Raw genomic sequence first — 14,799 nt, forward strand, 5'->3', positions numbered from 1 at the left:
CTGTGATCACAGCCAGCTGCTGCCACGCTGTGAACTTGGGGCTGCCTATTATAGCCCTGAGCTCCGTGAGACCTGTCAGAGGGGAGCAGCAGCCAGACACCCTGCCGTCTAACCTGAAAGGCATTCCCTGGAGGGACAGGGACATCCGTTGAGACATCTCAGGCTCCGTAGCAAATGATCCCACCCGCCACCATGGTTTGACAACACCACCCAGGTTTTCCTAAAATCGGGAACATGGCTCAGTGGCCTCTTTTCTGAGTAGAGGACCAGGGGCTCAGGTGAAGCGTCCAGGTGTCCTTCCTACAGTGCCCAAGACAGCCCTGCCACAAGCATTATCCAGCCCCAAATATCCCTAGTGTCCCTAAGGTTGAAGCCGAGAAACCTCGGCCACCAGCTCTTGCCTGCCAGGGACATGAACAGAGCTGCCCTTTGTCTAGAAGTGATCAGCGAGTGCTACAAGCATGCCAGGCCTAAGAAAAAAGCCCTCTGGAACAAAATGGGAAGGATGGACAAGGGAATAACATTCTTATGGTGACATTCAATTATCTTTGAAGCTGAGCCATCTTTAAAGACATCGTGAAAGTGCCACCGGTGTCCCATATACTGGGAACTCTGAGCAGAGAATGGAAGAGAGTTGGGAAAATAGAAAGAATTCATCTGTGACAACCCAAACCAAAGGGGGTGGCGTGGGTACCAGGAGGGGTGGGCAGAGTTTAGAAATTTCCAGACAGTGGGAGATGAAGGCGAAATCAACAGGACTCTAAGGGGTGGGATGTAAGCCTTGGAGAAAAGGGATGAAAGGAGAATTAATCATTCAACAGAGCCAGAAGAGCTTGGTTAGAGGTGGGAGGGACAAGACCACGATAGGGAGGGGAGAGCTAGGAGGTGGCTGTCCTTGTTCAAGCTGATATGCTGGTAGGAAGGATGAGCGTGGTGGCAGTGGGATAGAGAAGAAAATCCAAGAACCACAAAGACATCAGGAGATGATGAGAGTGTGACGACTAGGGTGGGGCAACTGAGGCATTCACCTCAGGGGAGAAATCTAAGGCAAAGCTGAAAACCGCGATTATCAAGATAATGTTTCAATGACATATTTTTAAAAAATAAAAAACAATGCAAAAAAAAAAATTCATGATGCATGCATCATGCCCTTTGAGTGACTCACCTCCCTCACCCCACCCTAATCGCGACCCTGTCAGATCTTGCATTTAGTTAAAATGTTGATATTTTGTTCATCATTGATTTTTTTGCATTGATTTTGAAATTTTAAAGAAATATTGCATCAAAATGGTATGTCTCTTGATTATTCAGTTTACACCCCTGTCAACCACACACTTAAACTCTGTACCTGCTTAAGCCCAGTCCTGGCCCTGGTGAATGGAGACAGAAACATTTTTGAGTGAGAAGCTGTTAAAATTTTCACACGAGGCCAAGTGGCCAAGATGGGCCCTCAGCTCTGCAGAATCCTATGGAATTTCTATCGAGCTAAGTAAGAGCCAGGCTGGTTTCCAGGCAGTATATACTCCCATGTCACCAAGGACGGCGACAGCTCTTTCGGATCCAGCCTGGGACAGAGAACATACCGGAGAAAAAGCTTTCTAAAACATGGGGAAAAAGTAAAAAACAAGAAAACAAAATAAAACAAAAATGTAATACTAACCATCTGCTTGGCACGCTGTTATCACCACATTCTGTTCAGTTTGAGAGCCGGTCAATTCCCATTATTATTCTCTGAGGAAGTATCTTTCTGTCCTACAGACCCTTCATAGTGTCTGGAAAGCAGTCAGTGTCAATTAAATGCTTACCAAACGATCCCACTAATACATGTATTAGAACAAGAAGTGTTTGTGTTTGTGTGGGTGCCTCACTCTGTGTGTGTGACATTTGAAAATATATTTATGTATGCCTTTATATACATGTTCATAGACACACGAATAAAAGGCTTAGGTATGATAACTCCAGGTACTACATTTTTTTGCATGTGTGTCAGGTCCTCCAGGCCTCAAGCCAAGTGCTTTATGGGTGGATCAAGTCGTTTCATTCACAGGGGAGGCACCGTCTCCATCCTCTCTTTGCAAAGGAAAAGCCCAAGACCAGAGAAATTCTGACACCAGCCGGAGGTTCTGTTACTGGTAGTACTAGGCTGTGGACCGGGTCTGTGTGATGCTAGGCCGGTCTCCATAATGACATGTCCGTTCCAGCTCAAGAACTGCAGCCTCCTTTCTGAGGGACTGGGGGCAAGAGGGCTGTGGTCCCAGACCCACTGGGGCCTCCATGTCCATTTCCCTGGTGCGTGGCCTTTGGGCCCAGCACGTGCTAGCATTCGATACATATTTGTGGAGTGGCCAGCAAAAGGTGTACTATTAGTGTTCTGTTGCTTTGTAACAAATCACCACAAACTCAGAGGCTTTAAACAGCACAAAATTCATCATCTCTCAGTTTTCCAGCTCAGGAATTCAAAGTCGGGCTGGCTGGGACTTCCGTTTAGGGTCTCACCAGCCTGAAGTCAAGGCATTAGCCAGGACTGTGGTCTTATCTGAGGGACAGGGCTCTCTTGCAAGCATATGCACATGTGTACTCATGCACGCATGCGCGTGCACGCACGCACGCGCGCGCGCACACACAAACACACACACACAAACAGGGAAACTGTTTTTTGGCAGAATTCATTCTGTTGCAGCTATAGGACTGGGTCCCCCTGTTCCTTGTCATATGGTCCCATACGCAAATCACAATGTAGCACCCACCTTTCTTTTTTCCAAGCCAGAAGGTGGCATGTCCCTCTGCGATCAGCTGACCAGCTGACCAGCCAGAGACCATGCTGTGCTGTTAAAGAGCTCAGCTGATTAGGTCAGGCTCACCCAAGGTGAGCCAGAGAAGGTCACATGACCATGGAAACGCGATCTCATTATAGTCACAGGTCCCCCTGCACTCACGGGGAATACACAGGGTATGTCTATAGTGAGTGGGAACCGCGGAGAGCAGGGCTGCTGATTATTTAATAATTGTGAAGTCTGCTTCTAATCTATCTAGGAGTCCTGTGAGTGTGAGTTTGTTTGTTTGTTTTTTTTAACACCTACAGCACCTGCTATTCCTAGGTGGTCTCCCATCCAAGTACTAACCAGGCCTTAGCCTGCTTAGCTTCTGAGATCAGACGAGATCAGACACGTTCAAGGATGGCATGGTCATAGATGGTGTGAGCTTTTTTACCAGTAGCTTAGATTTTCTGGATACTCTTGCTTCTGCCATTTTTTAAGTTTTAGGAAAGGTGATACATTTGCACGTTAACATGAGAGAAGAGGTAACAGAGAAACAAATCTGCTTCCACCCTTGCTCTCTCTGTCCTCCACTCTCCCTCTCCCTCTCCCATCGACAGTTTTCTTGTGTGTCCTCCCTGAGATATTCTTTAAGTGTTTTAAGTGTATATGTATGTGTGTGTTTATTTCTAACTACAATTCTTTAAAAAATAATAATAATAATAATTTCTTTTTCATACATATATGTTAAGATCTGGCTTTTCCACTTAATTTTGGAGATTATTCCTTAGCACACTAGAGCACAGGTTTCCATGGCAACGGCCTGAGACTGCCTCCATCCCCCATAGCCGTGAGAGCTCTGAGGGAGAATGTGGGCGGTAGAATAATGGACCCCCAAACTGGCCTGACTGGGGGTGCAGAGGGGAGGCATGGACTTGAGACTCTAATCGGTGGCTCAGGCTTGTGTTTCATGTCTGTCGAATTGGGTCTTTGGATAGAAGTGCTTTACAGGGAGGCAAAACCGAACTGTGTTTGGCTTCTGCAGGATCAGAAATCACAATTTTCCAGCAGCTGTGCAAGTGTCTGAGGCATGTCAATGGTCTCTTCTCACCATTCATGAATTTCCTCCTTCATCCCTTCACTTGTTATGCAAATATTGAATAACATCTTCATATGGGCTATTCACTCTTGTGTGTCCCAGGAACAAAACAGTGAGTGAACCCCCTATTCGCAACAGTTAAAAGGTGGAAGGAGCACAGTGTCCATGGACAGGTGTCCAATAGATAAACAAAATGTGGTGCATTCATGAAATGGAGTATTATTCAGCCTTAGAAACAAAGGAACTTCCGACAGGTTACAACATGCATGAACCTGAAGACATATGCTCAGTAAAATAAGCCAGTCACAGAAAGACAAATACTGTATGGTTTCACTTAAAAGAATGTACCTAGAGCAGTTAAATTCATAGAGACAGAAATTGGGATGGTGGGTGCCAGGGCCTGGGGGAGCGTAAGGGGGATTTAGTGTGTAATGGGGACAGAGTTTCAGTTTTGCAAGATGAAAAAAATTCTGGAAACGAATGGTGGTGATGGTTGCACAACAGTGAATGTACTTAGTGCCACTGAACTGTGCACTTAAAAATGGTGAAGATGCTAAATTTTACGAGATGTGCATTTACCACAATCTAATTAAAAAGAGAAAAGAGAAACTTGAATCCCTACAGTAGATGGGCAAAAAACCAGTTTCACTCACCATCAGTGGGAGGGAAGGGGAGATGTGGAGAGTGAAAACACAAAAGAGAATATCACTCTTTTACAGACAAAAATAAACCATGGCTCACCCAGGCTGTGAAATTATGAAGAACAGCAAAATAATCATTATTGTAAAAGTGGAGAATGCGGTTACCTCTTGGGGGAAGGGGCGGTGGGGGCTCCTGAGACCCCATCCCCTTTATTAACTTGGGAAATAGTCACAGTCCTATGTTAACCTGTGCAAATGAGCGACACATGCCTTTTCCTCTCATGTTATTTCATATCTCACAATGAAAAATGTTATGGAATTTTTTTTAATTGCAAGGAATCCCTTGCTGTAAGAAAAGGCAATTTTGTGACACTTGAAAGAAAGAAAAGGGGGTGGGGGAGTAGGTGACTATTTGCCTTTGTAAAAAGATAGAGCTCGTTTGGTGGCAGCTTTAGAGATGCAGCCTGAACAGAATCACTGGATCACTCTCCAAATTGTACGAATGATGCAAACGTGCTGTGACCCACTCAGGTTGGAAATTTGCGAGTGAAAACAGCTCTGAGCAGTTCCGTGCTGCATTCTAAGAAATGGTATTTAGCGCTTAAATGTCAATGTGATAGGCCTAATGAACGGGCAGCCAAATGGCGATTACTGCAGGACACTGCGTGCCAGATGTGCAACTCAGAATGACAGGAACAGCTCACAGGGTTTTAAACATCTGCTCTAGCGAACACTATTTTCTTCTCAGTATAACTGAATAAGCTCTCATTTATTTTTCTGTAGCATTTTATACTGGAAAATAAAATACGCTTTCCAAAAAAGTGAATGAAACATAAATGCATATGTTAAGAAGTATAAAATAAACACACAGATGAATATCATCTCGGTTAAGAAATATGATTTTGCCACTGTCTCCATCTCCTACCACCACATATCACAGCTTTATTCCTCTACCCAGAGGTAACTGTTTTCCTATTCGTTTGTTTGTTTTGTTTGTTTTTTATTTATTATTTTCATTATTTAAAAAAAATTGTTCCCCCAACTCAGTTGGCATACAATATTATATGAATTTCAGGGGTACAGCATAGTGGTTAGACATTTATATAACTTACTATGTGATCACCCCACTAAGTCCAGTCCCCACCTGGCACCATACAATTACATTATTATGAATTATATTTCATTCATTTTTCAAAGCAGTTCAGGATCAGGGTGATGTACACTGCGTTCTGGATCTAAAATGTTGTAGCTCTGAGCTGGTTATATTCTCTCGGAAGGGAGGCAAGATGCTTCAAACACCACCAAACACCTTCAAGTCTGTAGGGTTCCAGGAAGGCTGCTAAAGGAAGGCCATTTTCAATACATAGGAGGTTGTGAGGTATGAGATAAAACACTGAGAAGGTGGATCAATCCCACAAACTGGAAAAGAAAACCAATAGCTTTCTGGACCCAGACACCACAGCTTTCCAGGAGGTTGTACACTGGTGGATTTAGAACCCACTGTCTCGCTAATACAGCTGTAAGTGGGGGGCAGTGGCCACAGTGGGGGAAGTGAGTTAATTCAAACGAAAAACTTTGTGCTTCGGTGAAGAGGTAACCAAAGGCAGATTCCAGTACGAGAGATAACCCTCAAATGTGTTTATTGTCTGAATTATAACCCACTCCTCCAACCCAGAAGGAAATTGCTGGAAGAGAAAATTGTGTTTATGTGTAACCTAGTGACACCACTGATGTTAGCTAAATGTGCTGGCGGATGGCAGTTTTGAGGAGGGGGACAGAGTGGGGATGGTGAGGCTGCTGTGTGCACGGAGGGGATGCAGCGAGTCCAGACCCCAAGAGATGCTACCGCAACCATGGCCTAGGGAGAGAGGATGCACCTGAGACTAGGGAGAGAGGTTGCCATGGAGACAGAGCCCCCAGTGACAAATTTTAGTGAGATACGATGACCCTAGATGGCAAAGGTTCCAAGGAAGCCTGGACTTTTGGGACTGATATTCCTTCCCCGAGTAGAAGCCATCAGAACACTGTCCCAGGCCAAGCGTGTGCACAGGGGACCTCAACCTAAGCTGTGACATAGAACGCTCCCCGAATTTATGATCAGTGCGTGTTGGGAACTCAGTGTGCATGTGTGTTTACCCTGCCATTTCATGAAGAGGAAAAGGAGAGGGGCTTTTCAGCAAAGGCACAACATACTCACATTCAGTGGCTGCCCTTTTCTAAACGGTAGGTATTTGAGCCTTTTAAGATTGTTTTGCTGATTATTTCCATGGACACTGCTGGTTGTAATTATATAAAAGTAAGAACAGAGGCTGAAAACCTGTCCTTCTATTTTATAATGCAGTGCCTTGGAATTCTGGATGCTGGTAACAGTGCCTGGCCAATGATTAGTGACCCATAAATACTCCTTGCTCTGATTTCTTGGAGAAAAAAATGAGAGGTATAAACCAATGGGGGAAGTTTCTCTTTTCTTACTTTGGAACTCCATGTATAAATACACACAAACGGAGACACACAGATACACACAGAGACACAGTAATAATATTGTCTATTTGTTTTCTTTTTTGCAACAATATAGCATGAGTTAAGGAAAAGCAAATGAAACTTCAAGATATATCTCTAACTTTCCACTTCTTGCAAAATATTTCCCCTCCCCCAGGTTCCCTCACAGAGGAAATTCTGTGGCCCCCACAGTCTTTCTCTTCATTGCATGAACATTATTAATCCACTGGGGGCTTTGAGCTGATTGTGACATGGGCAGGTGGCCCTTGAGCAAGGCTCAGCCTTGTTTATGATGGGTCCCTCCATCCCTCAACCCTTCCTGGTAGGTACATTTTCAGATTGTACATGGTCAGAGTCATTATCTATTCTTTGATGCTAATGGCTTTGGGTCATGCTTAACAAGGCCTTTGGCACATTTTGAGCACAAAAGCACTCATCCATGTTTTTCTGGGGAGAGCATTTTAGTTTTCAATTGCTGTGCTACAATAACCACAAACTTAGAGCCTCAAAACAGTGACCATTTCTGTGGGCCAGGGGTGCAGGTGTGGTTGGACACTGCTTGGGGTCTCAGCAGGCTGCAGTCCAGGTGGCAGGCAGCCTGTGTTCTCAACTGGAGGCTGGACTGGGGAAGGATCTGCCTCCAAGTCCACGGCCTTTTGGCAGGGTTTGTTTCCTTGTGGCCACGGAACCGAGGGCCCAACTTCTTGCTTGTGGTCTCCTGGATGTTATTCTCATCTTCTAGTGGCCACCTGTGGTCCCTGGCCATTTGAGTTCTCACAACATGGCCACTATGTGAGCCAGCAAAGAGAGTCTAGAGCAAATTTGCTGGCAAGATAGTCTTGTGTGATGGAATGTAATTATGAGTGTTACATCTCGTCACCTTTGCCATATTCTGCTTGCTAAAAGCAAGTCACACATCCCATGTGCACTCAAGAAAAGGAGTGTGAATGCTAGGAGGTGGGGATCATGGGGGGCATCAGTGCCTGTTCAGTTAAAGAAGGAAGAATTCTCTTTTCTCTTTTCCACCCAGACACTGTCCTTTCACACACCTATCAGTAGGCATTTGTCCCATCTGGGGTGGAAAAGAAGGTTCAGCTGGAAGAAACGGTCTGACATAGCTTATGGTGTCCAAGGAGGTGCAGTAGAGTGTCAAAACTCAGTCTAGTTGCTGGACAAAAGCTTGTCCCAATGACGCCCCACAGAACTTTCCCCAGGATGATGAGCTAAAGGTCCAGAGGAGGTCAAGGAAGTGTGTATGTTTCCACAGAACTCATGAAGAGAGCAGCTTCTTGGGAAAAACTCAGTATGACCAGTGATACAGTGCTGTCCATGTTCAAACTGTACAAATATTTTAATCGCAGCTGTCTGCTTTGCAGGTTACGTCCCCAGACACCGCCAATAGCCAGTTCCCCCCGAATTTCCTGGGACCGGCTGTCCTTTCTCCTCACGGTCTGACATAACTGATCCCTGTTTTACATGCCTGAAAGGGGGTCAGCGCACAACTGGCTTTCATGGGGGCTCATTTCACATTTCGATGCCATGATGCAAACCTCTTTTTAGATATGCTTGTTGTAGCAAATTCCATACGACAGCATGGCTTTCTCAGCCTTGGTGCTGCTGACACGTCAGGCTGGGTCACTCTTTGTCGCAGGGGCCTGATTTGTGCATGCAGAAAGTGGTGGAGGCCGGACTGGGGGTTCACTCTTGGTCTTGTACATTCTCCAAGTTTGGACAAATGTGTAATGACACTTCTCCACCATGACAACATTACAAAGTAGTTTCACTGTCCTAAACATCCTCTGGACTCCACCCAACCCTCCCTATCCCAACCCTTGGCAACACCTGATCTTTTTCTGTTTCTGCAGTTATATTTTTTCCAGAATGTCATCAACTTGGAATCATACAGCATGTAGCCTAGTCACACTGGCTCCTTTCACTCACTCATGTGCATTTAAGATTCTTCGATGTCTTTTCATGGCTTGTTAGCTCAGTTCTCTTTAATTCTGAATAGTATTCCATGTCTGGATGTGAATGACTTTTTGAATGAATGAATGAAGGTGAAGGTATCTCTCCTGACAGTCTGTGGACTCCATTTTGTTCCACATGTTTAGAACTGCTTTAGGCACACGGGAATGGGGGTGCTCCGTCAATATTTCTGACCGAATGGGGCTGAGAAACAGTGGTGCTCGGAGGAGATGTGGGTTTCTATCTATGTCTGCAAATGCTGGGGCTGCTAGTTTTCCCTGACACTGACAAGAGATGCTATTAGTGACACACTTTAACATGTGTAAAAAAAACCACAGGAACCTCAGATGGAGAGACTTCCCCAGCCAGGCTGGTTTGATGTCTGCCCCTCTGCCCATCCTCCCACAGAGGTGATGACCCGTTGTGGGGAACCAGGCAGGTTCAGGTGTTGCCATGGAAACTGCTGGAGTGGGCAAAGGAAAAGAGGGGGAACTTAAAATCAGAGACCAGCACACAGTAGGCCCTTCATAGATGCTGACTTAGTGACTGTGCCTCAAAGGATGGTCCTGAGAAATCTCTACCACACAATGTGATCAGAGAACTTGCCTCAGTTTGGGGGCAGAACTCAGAGAACTTGCCTCAGTTTGGGGGCAGAAATTAGTAAGGTCTTCCATCCCGGAATAGAAGTGACGTAATTTCCATTTATTAGAATTCTGTAGGCAGCTGAATGTTTTTTTGAGCCAGATTACAAACTCCTGAGTTTTGCGGGCACATTTCAATGAATGGATATTATTCTCATTTATTCATGAGCAAACAGTAGCCCAGAGAGCTTCCATATATGCGGACCGGATAGAGCCAGCAAAAGGGAGATGCTCAGAGGGCCCAGCACATGTGAAGGCCCCGGGGCAGATTCAAGGTATCCCCTCCAAGGGACATGGTGAGGAGCACTAATAAAGGAGGGATGTAAGTGTCCACCCACATTCACATAAGTATGGGGTACAAAGGGCAGGGAGGCAGGTCCTGAGATGGGGTCTCTGTCACAGAGCAATTGCTGGGTGGCCTCCTCTGGACACAGGGCGAACCTCTGGGGAGGGTACCTCACAGAGCCATAGCTGCCCAGGCCTTAGTCCCCAGGCTCCCAGGTCTGGATCATTTGGTGTGTGTCCAGGCGTGCATGGAAGAGGGCTGCCACACAGGTACAGTGACCCATGGAGCCCTCGGGGTGGAGGCCACATGCACTTCGGAGGCTGTCGGTCCCTTGCTTTGAATCTGCCAACCTTGGGTGGCTCCTGGAAAGAAGCTCCCTCCCTCATCGGGGCAGTGCCCTGGACACACAGACCGCAGACCGCTGGCGATTAAAAAACAAATGCGGCTCAGACACGGCCCCTTGCTGCTGTCTCTGAATTGGGTCGTGGTTTCAGAGAGACTGGCAGCCATCCTGATCAGAAGCTGAGGCTGTGGGGGCTCTGGCTGGGAGGCCGAGGCTGAGGGGTGCTTTGAGGGGTGGCTGCCCAGGCAGTTTAGGGGGTCCTAGGTCTAGTCAGGCTCCACATCTGCTCTGCTGGGCAGCCAGGGGCTGCAGCCAGAGGGCCTCGCTTGTGCCAATAACCACGTCCACTGCTGATCTCCGGCTGTCACAGTCCACACTCTCCCCCCGCTTCCATGTCCATCACTTCCTAACGGATCTCCTTGACTCCACTCCCTTCCTTCCTAACCTGCTGCAGTTCCTTGTCACCTCCACTGGAGCCATGATCTCGATGGCAATGAATGGCCTGAGCCCTGAGGCAGCTCTGCTGAAGTTGGGGCTCGAGAGCTGCAGAGGGGACAGAGAGGCGGATGCCAGACTCAAGCCACCGGTGATGTCGCTGCCAGCACAGGTTCCACATCTGCTGTGTGTCTGCATAATACGTGCGTGTTGAGATGTGTCATCAGTACCATCTCTGCAGAAGGAGTAAAAAAATAAAATAAAAAGCAGCTGCTTCAGCATCCACCAATTCAGGTAGAAACGGTGAATCTGTTCCAAACAGCGGTGACATAGCAGCTCGTGTTCTCACGTTTGCCTGTTTAGTACATACAGATATTGTACGTGAATGCACATTGTTAGATGAACATTACACCTACGTGGATTCATTGAGACACTTTTCCTTACATGCTCTATTCCAGACCTGGAAAATAAAAGGGGAGATAAGGCCACGTTTCCGACCTCTAATAGATATTTCCTTCATTCCTTCACCACCAAATTATGTGTTTACTCTGCAGATATTTCTTGAGGTCCCACTACAAGTCATCACTGAGTGAAATGTGATACATAAAATAGAAACCCAGACAAATACCCTACTATGAATCTTTTATCCATGGGAGAATATCAGTCAATAAATACAACTCAAATAACAGATGCTGCTAAGTTCTATAAAGTGGAAGGGTGAGGAGAAGGAGAGTGAAGGAGAACGTTCTTTTAGATCAGCTGATCAAGGTGGTCAACCTGGAGGTGGCGGTATTTGCACTGATCTGAAGGAAGGGAGGGCACAGCTCTTCGGATTAGTAGAAAAACAATCATTCTGGGCAGAAAGAATAGCACCCGGACACATCAGGAGGTGGAGCATGTTGGTCATGCTTGGAGAGCATCAAGGAGCCCAAGGTATCTATCTGCTAGTGAGTGTGCAGGGTAGAAAGTAGATGGAGGCAAATTCAGAGGAGGAGCTGGGAAGAGGTCATGCAGTGCCTTTTAGCTTATATTTAATGAATAAACACAGAATTAAATTTATCATTATGGTGTTCATAGTTTTTTTTCTTAGAGATATATTTTCTTTCTTTGTTGGATAAATGGATGGATAAAAGAAAGGATGGCTGGATGGATGGCTGGATGGCTGGATGGACGCTACAAATAAAATAGACGCTTTTTTCTAATGAAGATCATGGCTTTGGGATAGATAGATACATAGATAGATAAACAAATGGAAAGAGAGAGGGGGCGGAGAGGGAGAGAGAGAGCGAATAATTGAAACATGGTCTCCTCTTTGCATACAAACAACTTGGATTCGGTCATATTTTCATATCTCTATCCCCAGCCCAGACCTCCCTTCTGAGCTCCAGAAACATATATTCTGCCATACCCTGGATGCCCCCCTGGGATGATATTCAGTACAAACAGTGCAAGCTCAGATCTGACCTAACCACCCACAAACCCAGCCCACCAGCAACAGGTCAAGAAGCCCCAAGATATATTCCTCGGTATATCTTTCAAGTCAGTCCAGAAATTTCACTCTCCATAGACACCACCATCTTTCGACTAGACCAGTGGTGTCCAGAATGGAGCACTGTGGAAAAAATTCTAGAATGCTCTATTTCTACTTTAAAATTTCATGTTTTAAAGGACCTATTTCTCGTGAATGCTTTTCAACACAGAGAACACAGGGCTGTGGTAACATATTGTTTATACGTAACTAGCTAAACCTCTTTAGTGGCTCCATGTTGAAAATCTTGTTACTGAAATAAGTGGAGTCAGAGAGTGGTTATTAACTCATGTCTAACATTATGAGCTGGTGCCTCAGTTGTCCCATTTCTAAAATGAGTGTCAGCCCTTAAAGGTCTACCACATGTGGGCACAGCCTTTGCTGAAGAGCCCAGACCATGGAGTCTGGCTTCCCGTGTTTGAGTGATGGCTCTGCCACTTACTAGCTGTGTGACTCTCCACAACTTATTGACTTCTCTGTCCTTCTGTTTCCTTATATGTAATATTTGGACAATATTAGAACATATCTCAGGTGACCATTAATGAAGAATAAGTTTAAAGGACTGAGTGGCATAGGATAAATGCCAAAAATAAACAATATAGTAGTCCTCACACAATGTCGTAGATAAGTTCTGTGATTTTAGGAGAAGTGATGTATAACAAAACCAATGTTATTATACACTAATTGATACAAACAAGTGTTAAGTTCCTATGGCATCTCATCAAAGTTACAACTAAATGACGTCAAATAAAATGATGTTATTTGAGGACCTGATGTGCATAATTTCTATAATTATGGAGTGGGTTAAAAAATGGAAACTGCGGCTACAGTGACAGGCCTGAAGTTACCTAAGAAGGTACCACAAGTCCTCTTCTGATAAATGACAGAGCTAGAAATCCATCCCGGTCACATTGTTTATTGTGGTTAAAATTGGGGGGTCGCAAGCCACAGCCCTTGTGAAAAACAGTATAAAGTTGGCTCAAAAAATTAAAAATAGAATTACCATATGATCCAGGGTCTTGAAATTATATTTGCACACCCATATTCATAGCAGCATTATTCACAAGAGCTAAAAGGTAGAAGCAACCCAAGTCTCCATTAATGGATGAATGGATAAGCAAGATGTGGTCCTCCCACACAATGGAATATTATTTAGCCTAAAAAAGGAAGGAGATTCTGACTCCTGTTATACCATGGATGAACCCTGAAGACATTATGGTAAGCAAAATAAACCAATCACGAAAGGACAAATACTGTATAATTCCACTTATATGCGGTAACTAAAGCAGCCAAATTCATAGAGGCAGACAATCAGATGGTGGTTGCCAGGGAATGGAAGAGACGGGGAATGAGGAGTTAGTGCGTGATGGGGACAGAGTTTCAGTTTTACAAAAGGAAAAGAGCTGTGGGTATAGATGGTGGTGATGTTTGCCTAGCAGTATGAATATACTTAGTACCACTTAACTGTACATATGTATTTTATCACAATAAAAAAAATTGGGGAAAAAAATTGAGGGACTTGGGGAGTGGGAGCTGCAATCATCCAGGGTTGATGTTTTACCTAACGACTATGGCTGGGAGTGGGGAGAGGTGATAGGTACAGATGACACATAGATAGATAGATAGATAGATAGATAGATAGATAGATAGATAGATAGAGGATAAATATAGACAGATGATACATAGACAGATGATACTTAAATAGATGACACACAGATACAGATAAATACAAGATAGATAAATGATAAATGAGAGACAATGATAATGAAGTTTAATAGATAGATAGATATGAATAAATAGATATAGAAAGATGAGAAACATACATGAGACAAAGCTAGAGAGAGAGAATATTTCCAAGGGCAGGAGATGCGGGATGGACCCAAGATTGCCAAAATGAAATGAAGGCAGCGGGGTGACATACATGGAGAGAGACGAGGTGGGGGGATCAGTAGAGGAATAGATGGTTCCAGGACTGACCCTAGAGTCTTACTGCAGAGCCTGGAAAATCCCACTCTCTGTACCTTCCCAGCCTCCCCAACACCTTCCCCTGTCTTCCTAGAGTTTCCATGGCAACAGCCTGAACTCCTGCATCCTTCAGGAGAAGATGGGAGCTCTTGTGAGAGGGCCAAATGGAGAGAGGGGTGGAGAGCCTTGTCATCAGTGGGTCATGAGCGTATTTTGTACGTGTCGAAAGGCATCATCACCTGCAGGCCCCTGCAGAGGGGAGACCTGTGTCAGGAGCCTCTGTGGACATGGATGGAAATTGTGAGCATAGTCTAAGCACCAGCGTTTCATGTTCTCAGAATATGGATTGATCACAAATAGTAACAGGGGGCGGGGGCAGGGCGTGGATATGCTCTAGACGTGGGGAATAAAATGAGCAAAACATATGCTCGTGTCTGCCTCCCGGAGCCCAGAGACTAGAGGAGACACGAACTTCCAGACCCTCATTTCTGTGTTCACCCATCCTTTCTTTCAAATGACATGTCCTAAGAATGTGATCTATGGCAGACCCTGAGCTAAGTGTGGTGGGTCCAACAAATTGCCAACCGATGACGTTCTGGGCCCCTAGAGTTCATATTCTGGGGGGAGGGATGGGGTCATAT

The 14,799-nt window shown here is 45.2% G+C and overlaps 1 pseudogene; it reads right to left on the reverse strand.

Moving 5' to 3' along the window:
• Positions 1 to 3,073: 3,073 nt before the first annotated feature.
• On the reverse strand, positions 3,074 to 3,193 carry LOC111731254 (annotated as a pseudogene).
• Positions 3,194 to 14,799: the final 11,606 nt, after the last annotated feature.

This window comes from Pteropus vampyrus, unplaced genomic scaffold, assembly GCF_000151845.1.
Source record: "Pteropus vampyrus isolate Shadow unplaced genomic scaffold, Pvam_2.0 Scaffold357, whole genome shotgun sequence".
Classification (NCBI taxonomy): Eukaryota; Metazoa; Chordata; class Mammalia; order Chiroptera; family Pteropodidae; genus Pteropus; species Pteropus vampyrus.